At 40.2% G+C, this 8,506-nt stretch overlaps 1 long non-coding RNA gene across 5 annotated transcripts; it reads right to left on the bottom strand.

Annotated features, from left to right (window-relative positions):
* Positions 1 to 1,623: 1,623 nt before the first annotated feature.
* On the bottom strand, positions 1,624 to 6,127 carry LOC143525506 (uncharacterized). Of its 5 annotated transcripts, XR_013133683.1 has the most exons (6): positions 4,809 to 6,127; positions 4,616 to 4,715; positions 3,965 to 4,529; positions 3,624 to 3,820; positions 2,981 to 3,140; positions 1,624 to 2,132 (listed from the first exon to the last, which is right to left on the bottom strand). It is a non-coding gene; the product is annotated as an uncharacterized LOC143525506 (long non-coding RNA). The 5 variants fall into 5 exon arrangements; XR_013133684.1 differs by having other exon boundaries at positions 3,965 to 4,024; positions 4,329 to 6,127; XR_013133682.1 differs by having other exon boundaries at positions 4,616 to 6,127.
* Positions 6,128 to 8,506: the final 2,379 nt, after the last annotated feature.

Below are 8,506 nucleotides of genomic sequence, written 5' to 3'. Positions count from 1 at the left end.
AGTAACATAGCTTTATATAAACGCTATAAAAGATTAGACATCAATTAAACACTTTGGATATACGGAGTGGAAAACGAAATGAAATCTAGCTCATCTTTAATATTAAAACCTGTTGTAACAACATTCTTATGCTTTTAAGTACGAGTTTATATGGATCTATTTCACAAATTAAGTGAGAAACCGCTTACCCGGAGGAACAGAGAGAAATACAAGAGCAACGAGAAACACGCAGAGCCCGTCTGAGCCTCCCACAGCGCTACGTCATGATTTCGACATGCGCACTGTAGGGGAACAGGGGGAACTGAATTCACCGTAACACCTGTTCTGCATCTCGCAGTAAGACTCCCAGATCGTTTCGTACAGATTCAAACTGGATTACGTCATTTATCGTTATAACATTAAAACAGTATATTTTGTACATAATGTAACATTTGTAACATTTCTGTAAGTGTTTATAAACTCACCGTCGTATTTCCCAGACGTTCCTAAGGTGATTTTTACTTGGCGTTTACTTTCAGTTTTGTCACGTCCCATTTGACCACACTATGGCGTAGTTTCCGTACCAACACTAGGGGGCGCACATACACAGAGCGACTAAGTTTTAATACATTGGGTTGATTACACTGGGTTGATTACACTGTATCATTTCCTTATGAATCATAAATTAATATTTTAAATTTCTAGAATCATTAATAGAGAAATGTCCAACACTCTTCCCAAACAATAAGGCTCACTGCCATGGACGTAATTTTGATTTCAAAAGTGGGGGGGACATGGATTCGTCGCTATTTAAATATTTGGTTTTAACCGTAAAAACTGGGGGGGGACCAAAGCCGGCTTTTGAAAAAGTGGGGGGGACATGTCTCCCCCCCCCCAAATTACGTCCGTGCTCACTGCTAATCAAGAGAGGTTGCTTTTCTCTATCAATATTACAAATTTGGTACGATTGTATTGTACCATTTCAATGACAGTTTTATTAGATCTGGTCATCCAAAAAAGAATATATTGACTTCCAAATTTAAGCTGAGCTGAATGTTTGCAGTTTTACATTCTTGATTGCATGTTCTTTTGATTTAAATCTTTTCTAACATTTTTGCCATTTCATGTAGTACAGGGATGTCCAAACATTTTGCAGTGAGGTCCAGATTTGGTGAGGTGAACATCTGTGGGAGCTGAACATTGAGTCTGGCAATCTTCTGCTATCACTGTTTAATATTGTCAGTACACATACACATACAAGACAAGAAATAGCTTCTACCACAGAGCTGTTTCACTGACTGAACAATACCTCCATACCATACCCAGATAGCAATAAATGTTTGGCCCAAATGTGGCCCACATCTGCAGTCCTCTTCTGGCCCACATTTGGCCTTGAATTACGGCGTTGACTCAGGGCGAGTCTGGCTGCCTCATCTCAGCCACAGGTCAACCATACGTGGGCCAGATGTCATGCCCAAATGTGGCCCACATCTACAGTCGTCTTCTGGCCCACATTTGGCCTTGAATTACGACGTTGACTCAGGGCGAGTCTGGCTGCCTCATCTCAGCCACAGGTCAACCATACGTGGGCCAGATGTCATGCCCAAATGTGGCCCACATCTACCGTCCTCTTCTGGCCCACATTTGGCCTTGAATTACGGCGTTGACTCAGGACAAGTCTGGCTGCCTCATCTCAGCCACAGGTCTACCATACCTGGGCCAGATGTTGTGCCCATATGTTTATCCGATACAGGTCATGTTAAGGGCTAGATCAGGGCTGTGTTTTAGGCATGTGTCCATCTTATAGGGACAAAAACTACTCACTACAATTTGCTAACCTTAAACAAAGCAGATGAACACATTTACTGCCATCCCCCATCAAACCACCTAAAACCTGATGAGTAAATTCTACATAATAAAAGACAAATACTGATTTTGCTATTTAAATTTATTAAAATAAGAACAGGCACATGTAAAAATGTCAGCAGTAGATGCACTTAGAAAGAAAAAACGTCTTCAAATAAGGCTATCAGTTCGCTGCCTGGCACGCCGTCCTCCATCTCTGTCTCCAGCAAGATGGAGCCATCTCCTAACCCACTGCTCAGTTTCGCTGTCTGTTGCTGTACCAGTCAAGCGATTTCTTCTTACCGCTTCTAAAATAAGACAAATTGGAAATGGCCATGTGTTGATTAGTACTATAAAAACAGTTGTTATAAATCTTTAAAGGCACACTAAAGTAACTTTTCACAAACAATGCTGTTGCAAATGAATTACTTATTCTACACAGAGAACTCAAAAGGTCTGTCAACAATTTTTTACACTTCATAAAGCAATCTGACACAAAACGAAGAAGTTGGGCATTAATTCTCATCACGTTGCAGCCCCAGGACCCTCGCCTTGGGCGTGTGTATGTGTAGTCAGTTTGTTTGTGCCCATACATGTAGTTACTGTGTGGTTGGTAGTGTGCATCTGTTCATTCACCTCGTTATCGTAATGTTACACTCTAGGCTACGTGTCTGCTATTTAATGTCTGTAGTCTCTGTGCTCGTCTCTATCGAGTATTGAGTGTGTTCCCTGTTCGTGTTTCATGTTACTTGTAAGTTTTAGTAAAACATTTACATTAAAAACACAATGCCTCGCTCATCCCTCCAAGCCACGAGTGGTAACTACTGATGCATGTTTACAATGTGTGAATTTACACATTCATTCATTTACTAGTCAGTTAATTAAAGGAACAAAAAGACAAAAATAATTTGCAGAGATGTGGATGCATTTTCTATGGTTGATTGGCGACCTGTCCATGGTGTGCCCTGCCTTTGCCCAGAGATGCTGGGATGCTGGGCCCCCCTGTGACCCCGACCAGCGGGATTAAGTGATACAGATAATGGATGGACGGATGCATTTTCCTGGCCTTGCATGTTGGTGGCTGAAAACTGTACATGGCCAATCACTCTGTATAAAATGTTGGTTTGTATCACAGCATGTAATTGACAAGACTCACCATTGATTACTCCTTTAAGAGTGAGGTTCTTGAATGCTGCTTTGCCATTGGCTCCTTTCCAGTTAATCTGTTTGGCAACCTCATTCGTCAAAAGACATCCCATGATCCTCCAAACAGTGTCTTTGACTGCTGTACCCCCTCTTTGAGCTAAAGTAGTTGTCTGTTAGATGAGGCAAAATCTTGTAAGCAAGGACTCACAAGGAGCAAATATGACAGGACAGGAAATATATACCCAGTGCTGTAACTGTGATAACAGTGCTGTTAATGTAATAATCTGGGCCTAGATACTGTCTACCTCTCTTTAGCTTTTACTTACAATTCTAGTTACCAGCTATTTTATTAGGTACATCAAGAATTTCCACTTATCCACATTATACTGCACTTATCATATTAGCACTTTGTAGTGCTACAATTATACACTGTAGTACATCCAATAAGGTGGCTGGTGAGAATACAACTTCAAGTAAAATCTAAGGTCTGAAATCAGATATTTGAGTTTTCAGACACAGTTCTTATTGTATAGAAATTACACATTGTAGTTCTGAAACGTAATCACTTTTGATGCCTTGTGCGACTTGATAACCTTATGAACGGAACCATCACACCTTTACACCCCTAATGATGTTATGCAAATATACCATACCATAGTTTTCTTGAATTCCTGATCTTGGAGCTGCCCCTCCAAAACCTGCAGATCTTCAAGCGTTGTAACTGGAAGAGTGTCTGGTGGTAAAGATTGGCTCTCTTCTGCTGTCCCCTTTAATTCATATACTCGCTTCACCAATATGCCCATCTGTTCCTTGATGATTTCTTGATTTGTCAGGATGTTTCTTATCACAGCTAAGACAAAGACATTAGAAGATATGATCTCTTTATTTGATGTGTGTGCATTAAAAAGAAAAAGTGAAAAGGTTTTTTTTTAGTCTTGTTAGGGTTAATTCTCATTGGATTTTCAGACCGTTTGGATGGTTGTTTAATGCTCACTTTCATTGAAGTCTGCACTTTGGGCACTGGTTTGCGTAGCTACATTTCTTGTATTAATCACTGCAAACGAGTACAAGAAAAAAGGATCAGAGTTTACATTTGTCCAATGGCGCTTAACAAAGACAAACAACGCAACATCTAAGGGCAACATCTGTTAAGGTTTACTACAGTGACTGCCAGGAAAATCTGTAAGCACAAGGTACTGATGACCCTGATACCCTGAGCACTGTAGTGACACCATGATTATTATCTCTAATTCAAGAATCAGGCAGAATTGAGGCTTGCAGGCAATATTTCAAATTATGGATACAACACCAGTATGACAAAATACAAGGTATACTGATGTGCCTTCTTGTCAAATTACATTCATTGTCTTCCATCATTTCTGGTGGAACATTAGATGGTCCGCTGAACCTTTCTCCAGGACACTCTACAGGCAGTACAAGAAATGGGTGACATATAGAGAGTTAAAATGGCAGAAAGTTTCCAAGGTTTGCGAAGTGTGGATGTTTCCTCTCCCTCACTTTCACTGTCCTCAAAATCCTGAAGTATTGGATTTTTCTTCCTGAATTACAAAAAAAAAGTTAAATAGGAAGGAATGAATGACATGGGATTCACACAGACGTTTGCTTTGATCCCTCTCCAACATACAGCCTTCTTCGTTTGCGTTTCTGTAGAAAGCCTTCTGAATCAGTCAAATCTGTAAATCGTTCAGCTTCTGGAAGTTTGATTCTTGCTTCCTCATATGTAGCTGTGAAAGTAAAAATGAATGCAGTGAATATAAAAAGGGAAAATTTTTAAATACATTGGCTGTATTTAGTAAATGAAGTATAGTTCTTTATACCTTTACTTAATATTGTGCGCACTTTGTACGGAATCCAACTTACTCCAGGTGGTTCTTGTGATCGTACTGCTTTTACAATTTCTTCCTGTTTGTATCGTGGCCAAAAACAGGTGTTCTTTTTTACCCATATTTCAGGCATAACTTCTACTTCATTTGTAGACTCAAAAATAACAATTTGAAATATCTCATAATATAAGATGAGATAAAACAAAATGAGAATATAGGATAATTATGCAACAATTGTACAACTTAATTGTACTTTGAACGTGCAGGATAAATAAATGAACGTGCAGGAGCCAGCAAAAACCTAAAATAACGAAGGACAACATTAATACTGCACTTAAAACATGAGAATTTGTTGCAGGCTAACAACTATATTTAACTATGTTCAAAGACAAAAAAGTAAATGGGATTAATTTGTGTGAGGAAGAGGGAACACTGCAAACTTGTCTCCCAAAGGCAATCGCACACACTTTTGCATAGGCCTTACAATCTCTACACAGTGAATCACAGGGGACAAGTGGGATACAAGGAATATTCCCAGCTCCCTTGAGTCAAGTGGGTACCTGTACAATGTTTCCTTGACTCTGTACTCTTGGTACATGGCACAGACTCTATCTTCATGACAAACTATGTTTTGCACAGAAATAACTTTGCCATCAATGACAATGCAGTCATCTTTACTTGATGTTTTTAGAATGACCCCATCAGCTGTCAACTGCTTGAACTGACTGACATTTCCCAAAAGCATCTCTGGTACTGGCCCATCTTGATGTGGACATTTTAAAACTGTCTCCTGCTCACTGGATGAATCAAAATCCCAACCACTTTGTTCCTGTTCAGATAACCTGCGGATAACCTGTGCTAGAGGATTGTCCGCCTTCCTGATCATTCTCTTAAGCTCACCCAAAAGGTTTTCATAAGGGAACCCAGAGAAACTGTCTAAATGGCCATGTACCTTCACATCACCTGCCAGATGCACTAATCCATGAATGTTGTACACTACTTGGTCTTTACCATAAAGCAAGCCATAATGCTTCACAAATGAGACAAGAAAATAATGAGCCAATTCGTTCATCTGCAAACAATACAGTGGGCTAGCCAAAATATAGACAGCAGCAGACAGAAGCATGAAGTTATCATACACTGGCACTGTAGCACTCCGCACATATGCCAGTTCAGTTATTGAACTACGTTGTGCACCACTTAAAATCTTTCAGCGTTTTAAACATATTTTTTTTTTGCTTATGGGAGGACTCCAACAGATTTTAACACTCTGCTCCAATACAAATTTGACATCTAAATACCTACCAATTTTAATAAACATGGTCTACAAGAAGTCATCGAAGAGGACTATGGAATACAGGGAAAAAGACGCGGCGCGTCCTAATCTATTTTTATCAGTACACCTGGGCCCTACCCCCCCCCCCCCCCCCCCCCCCCCCGAAAATAAAAAATTCCTCTCCTAACTCTAAATAATATTGTTTAATATGTAAGTGCTGACATAACACACAGGAAAACTTCCTTGATGTCACTTGTATGAACTGATGATACTGCGGCAACGCGCTGTGGATGTCTGAAGTGTGAGTTAATAAAGGGTTTATAGTAATAACTGCCTTCCATCGTGGTGTTTCGCTGCTACAATACGAAACTCGGCGGCGCGTGCAGTTATTGGATGGACATAACTTTTTGCGTGTCGCGATCATATGTCAATGTTAAACAGTCGGAGTCACTAGCGACATACACATCAATCAGAAAAGTAAACCAGTAATGGTTCATAATGTCGTTTTCTTAATTGGGGGAGACAGATGTGATAACAACGCATATTTTGCGTCTGTTCCATTTGGGTTGCAGATGTCTACGCATATACGTCTTCTTTACACCTTCTACTAAAAAAATATAAAAGTGCATGCATTATAATAAAATGAAAATGCATTATTGTGCTGCTCTATGATCCTACTGATCACTGCTTTCAAATAATAAAATTAAAAATAAATCAAATCAGTTGTATTCTTTCTCAAGGCTTTTATCTGAAAATTTTCTTAGATTATATTCTTTCATTACTGCCAAACTTTCTCCACTCAGAAAACACACAGGTTTGCCTTTTACCTCCGTGAACATGTACTCTGCCATGTCCAGCTTACATTTAGCCATTTTTGAGGAGGGGGGTCGCTGAAAGTAGATATCTGCTCTGACTCCTGATGAATAATGAAGCTGCTTGTGTGCACTGCAGTGACTTGGTGGGCTACCGTTGCATTTTTTATGCATTATTTTTTCACATTTCTATACTAGTTAATTCAAATATTTCACTATTTTTGTGAAGCCAATACCTTTGCTATGATATCTGACCCGGCTCATGATATTTGGTCCATACAGTATATGGCCCACATGACATTTGCCACAACACAAGTCTGACCCGGCTCATGACATCTGGCCCACATGACATTTGCCACAACACATGTCTAGCCCGGCTCATGACATCTGGCCCATGTCTGGCCCACATGACATTTGCCACAACACATGTCTAGCCCGGCTCATGACATCTGGCCCATATATGGCCCACATGACATTTGCCACAACACATGTCTAGCCCGGCTCATGACATCTGGCCCATATATGGCCCACATGACATTTGCCACAACACATGTCTAGCCCGGCTCATGACATCTGGCCCATATATGGCCCACATGACATTTGCCACAACACAAGTTTGACCTGGTTCACGATATTTGGCCCATATCTGGCCCACATGACATTTGCCACAACACGTCTAGCACGGCTCATGACATTTGGCCCATATATGGCCCACATGACATTTGCCACAACACAAGTCTGACCCGGCTCATGACATCTGGCCCATATCTGGCCCACATGACACTTGCCAGTGCCGTAACTGAGCCGTAAGTGCCAAAGGTGGCCCAGATTAGGCCCAAATATGTCTGCTATGTGGGTACTGACCCGCCACATACACACACACACACACACACACTCACACACACACACACACACACACACACACACACACACAATGACTGTTATTGGATGGACATAACTTTTTGCGTGTCGCGATCATATGTCAATGTTAAACAGTCGGAGTCACTAGCGACATACACATCAATCAGAAAAGTAAACCAGTAATGGTTCATAATGTCGTTTTCTTAATTGGGGGAGACAGATGTGATAACAACGCATATTTTGCGTCTGTTCCATTTGGGTTGCAGATGTCTACGCATATACGTCTTCTTTACACCTTCTACTAAAAAAATATAAAAGTGCATGCATTATAATAAAATGAAAATGCATTATTGTGCTGCTCTATGATCCTACTGATCACTGCTTTCAAATAATAAAATTAAAAATAAATCAAATCAGTTGTATTCTTTCTCAAGGCTTTTATCTGAAAATTTTCTTAGATTATATTCTTTCATTACTGCCAAACTTTCTCCACTCAGAAAACACACAGGTTTGCCTTTTACCTCCGTGAACATGTACTCTGCCATGTCCAGCTTACATTTAGCCATTTTTGAGGAGGGGGGTCGCTGAAAGTAGATATCTGCTCTGACTCCTGATGAATAATGAAGCTGCTTGTGTGCACTGCAGTGACTTGGTGGGCTACCGTTGCATTTTTTATGCATTATTTTTTCACATTTCTATACTAGTTAATTCAAATATTTCACTATTTTTGTGAAGCCAATACC

The sequence above is a fragment of the Brachyhypopomus gauderio genome, chromosome 1, assembly GCF_052324685.1.
Source record: "Brachyhypopomus gauderio isolate BG-103 chromosome 1, BGAUD_0.2, whole genome shotgun sequence".
In the NCBI taxonomy this organism is placed as follows: Eukaryota; Metazoa; Chordata; class Actinopteri; order Gymnotiformes; family Hypopomidae; genus Brachyhypopomus; species Brachyhypopomus gauderio.
The sequence above is the reverse complement of the archived record's forward strand: the minus strand, read 5'-3'. Positions and strand labels throughout refer to the sequence as shown.